Raw genomic sequence first — 4,016 nt, 5'->3', positions numbered from 1 at the left:
CTCCTGGCAAAGTGATGGTTAATGAATACCTAGAAAAGGAACAGTGATTAGAAAGAGTCATCATGGCTGACTCATCAAGGACAGATCTTGCCAGTAGTCCCTCATCAACCCCTTTCATTCCCCACAATTAAATTATGATTCTTAAAGAGTTTACCACATATAAAAATCAACATCCTCTCCCATAATTTTACACATCTAGGACTACAGAAATGGAATTGCCCCCACATCACATCTTCAAATTAACATCCTAGTAAGTCTTCCCAAAGGGGACCTTCTGAAAAAACAAGCTATTTCCTCTGCTTGTTTCTCTTTTTGTATTGTATACCAACAGTCTTACTAGGAAGGGCAAATTGGGGCACAAGGAGGGAATCCACCAGCAAGCCCAGAGTTGTTGACAGTCACAAAGTTGAAGATGAGCACAAAGGGATAGACCAGCATTCTGGCAAAGAATCCAGTGACAGCCTGGGAATAACACTTCGTTTCATACATGGTGGAAACCCTTCTCTCTAGTGTATAGGTATTGAAGAGGTAGGCCAGTGAATTATAGAACCACAAGGAAATGATGTCACCCAAAAGTTGAGGAATAAGACTCACAAAGAATCCTAGGCAGCCCTCCTCCCAGTAAATAGTTGTTACTGAGTCATGTAGTATTTGCTCTTTTCCCTTGAATTGTACTATAGACCCCAGAGTAATCACATGGAAGGGATGTGTGGCAAGGGTAGCAGCAGAACAAGCTATCACCTCTTGAGGAGTCTCCTTGACAACCTTGTCAGAGCTGGATGGGGCATCTTTATGTGTAGGAGGAGGTGAAAATCCATGTTTTAACTCCTCAGCTTTGTCACATTCCTGGTATGGATACAAAACTTTACTGCAGACCACAATTCCAGTGGCTCAAGAATTCGGTCTGGGAGTTAAGCCTTTGAATAGCTCACATTTACTGTTGATATTCATAATATTCTGGACACAACAAAAGAGGCCAGGGGAGTTGACAGACTTGATTACCTACAGTCGAAGGTATATGAGTACTTTCACTTACATAAGCAGCTGAAAGAGGATGATGAAGTTCCTGCCCAGCAACACCTGACTGGCCTCTCCTGCCATGATGGCGCTCCTGGATGGATGGATGGACAGAGCAATAACATAACTGGGTCCTGGATCTTATGCTAGGGCCAGTGGCTTTGCTCTCAATTCATTTTTTGACAGAATTATTTGACTAGATCACAAGAATGCTGGAGATATCATTTTCTCAGGTTTGAGCAACACATTTGAAAAAATCTCTCATGCTATTCTTTTGGAAAATATGGATGAATGCAGGGTTAGAAGATGGTAGATTAGGAATGGCCAGGGAGGGTGAAAGGAGAAAAGAAAAGAGGTGGCTATACCCCACCTGGCTATTGGGAGGCAGGCAGTTTTCTTTCTAACAATGTCTTGTTGAATCCTTAGTAGCTTTGAAAGTCTTTTCAGATACTGTATATTACAGAATGTCTACAGTGTATGGATTGATTTCCAAAAGTTGATTTGGAAATCAGTTGTTTGAAACTTGGACCATATTTCTTCATAGAAACAATGGTTGATTATGGTCCTGGGTCAATGTATAAAAGCCTGTTTAATCCATCGCATACTTAAAGCATAGCACTAATAGTACCATCTCACCTACACCTAACTACCATGTGGAACATTTGTTATCATAGGAAAATGAATTCCAGGTTTTGGCTTGGCCCATCTCTTTCCCTCAGAGGTGGCACTGGGAAGCTAGGATAAGTTGTGGGAATGGAGAGTTAGTTACTGGGGCACCAATAATATTAACTTTCTATATCTCTAAACATGCATTGGGATCAAGGAATTTTTTTAGTTCATTTAGTTCCTAGCTATGGTAAACTAGCAAGGGGAGAAAGAGAGGAAGGGAAGGAATAAGCATTTATTAAACACCTACTATGTGCTAGGAGCTATGCTAAGTGTTTTACAAATATCTCATTTGATCCTCACAGCAAGGTTATTATCCACATTTTACAGTTGAGGAAACTGAGGCAGACAGAAGTTAAGTGACTCACGTGGGGTGACACAACTAGTAAGTGTCTGAGGCCAGATATGAACTCAGCTCTTCCTGGCTAGCAAGTAAGATCTCAATAAATAGTCAAAGGATGAGAATAGGCAGTTCTTAAAAGAAAAAAAATGCAAGCTATAAACAACCATAGGAAAAAAATGTTCCAAACCACTAATAATGAGAGATATGCAAATTAAAATAGCTTTGGAGTTCTACCTCACACTCTTCAGATTGGCATAGATTAAAAAAAAAGAGGAAATGGCGATCATTTAAGATGGATAAAGAGATTATTAAGCACTTGTTATATATCAGGTCCCTGTTAAGTGCTGCAGAAGCAATCTGATCCCTGACCTCAAGGGGCTCACATTTTAATAAAGGAAGACAACATATAAGGACAGTTGTAAAGGGTAGGAGAAATATATGCATAGTGTTGAGTGGGTGCAGAAGCCAATCAGAGCCAAGGGACCTAAACTTTACAGTTACCCCTACCTAAGGAATTTCATCTTATTAGATTCAACACAATGTTCTAGGCCAGGTGTGGGGAACCTACAACCTTAAGGCCATATGTGGCCTTCAAGGTTCTTAAGTGCAGCCTTTTGACTGAATCCAAATTTTATAGAACAAATCCTTTTATTTTTATTATTATGTTTTGTTTGTCTTTTGTCTTTTTATTTTTAAAATGAATGTATTTAAAATACCAAAGAATGGGTTTCACTGAAATAATCCTCCCAGATGACCAGCATACTTAGAACATTAGTAAGCCATAAGGGCTAAATTGATGGCTGCTATGCTCATTATTTAGTTCTAACTTCCCCCACCTGCTTGGCACCATTATTGCATGAGGCTGGTTGGTGACAGTTTGTAGGGGTTGAGTACACCGGTCTGTTATCAGCTTTTGACAAGAGTGCCCTTCTGTTTGAAGTGGAATTTGTGAATAGTTGCACAGCTTGACAGTATTTTTTAATTCTGTCTGCTTAACAGGCCATTGTGTCAAAAGAAGACCAAGGGAGCAACAGATTTCCTCAATGAGGACTGGCAATGGCAATATTATCTTGTTTCTGCTAAAGATAAGATGATTTGTTTGCTTTGTGATACTGCAATATCAACATTAAAGAAATTCAATGCTTATCAGCATTATAACACTCATAAGGACCACAAATATTTTAAATTAGAAGGACAGGCGAAAAAGGCTGTATTGTAGAAATTAAAAGATGAAAAGCAAAAGCAAAGACAATTCTTTCAAATAGCAATAAGACCTGGAAATAATGCCACTGAAGCAACTTATAAAGTAGCTTATATAGCCAAAATTTTATCTCTGTGAGAGCAGATAGTTAAATTTTATGAAGAACAGAATCAGCAATGTGAATTATTGAAAGAAGATTTCTATAGGAATGCTGCATTTCTGTGCGATATCATGTCAAGTCAAAATGACTTGAATATTTCTCTGCAAGGTAAAACTAAGTCTATATATGATATGTGGCAAAAACTCCAAGCATTTTGAAAAAAAAAAGCTATCTTTTTTCACAACACTTCTTCAAAAAGAAATTTCAGATGAACCTTTTCCCCAGTTGGCAAAGATCATTGATAAACAGGATGATATATGCAAATCATTTAAGGAATAATAGCTGTCATAGACCTATTAATTGGGGAATACAATGAAAGGTTTGCCAACTTTGAGAATCATGACATCACACTCAAATTAGCATTTCAGCCTCACCTAGTTGATATTATCAAGGCACCTAAAGAACTACGAATGGAATTGATTGGGCTCTCAGTAGATGACATTTTAAAGTCATTGTTTGATGCTAAGAAAGATCCATTTGAAATATGGAAAAATGCAGTAGCATATCCATGCCTTTGGCAACATGCCTGAAAACTGCTTTCTTGCTTTTCAACCCCTTATTGCTGCAAATCTACATTCTCCTACCTAACCCAAATCAAGAAGCCCTTAAGGTCACTATTCAAATGCTTC

The 4,016-nt window shown here is 38.3% G+C and overlaps 1 pseudogene; it reads right to left on the bottom strand.

Moving 5' to 3' along the window:
* Positions 1 to 247: 247 nt before the first annotated feature.
* Positions 248 to 1,101, bottom strand: LOC118835674 (annotated as a pseudogene).
* Positions 1,102 to 4,016: the final 2,915 nt, after the last annotated feature.

The sequence above is a fragment of the Trichosurus vulpecula genome, chromosome 1, assembly GCF_011100635.1.
Source record: "Trichosurus vulpecula isolate mTriVul1 chromosome 1, mTriVul1.pri, whole genome shotgun sequence".
NCBI lineage: Eukaryota > Metazoa > Chordata > Mammalia > Diprotodontia > Phalangeridae > Trichosurus > Trichosurus vulpecula.
Note: the sequence above shows the minus strand (reverse complement) of the source record. Positions and strands in the feature narration are given on the sequence as shown.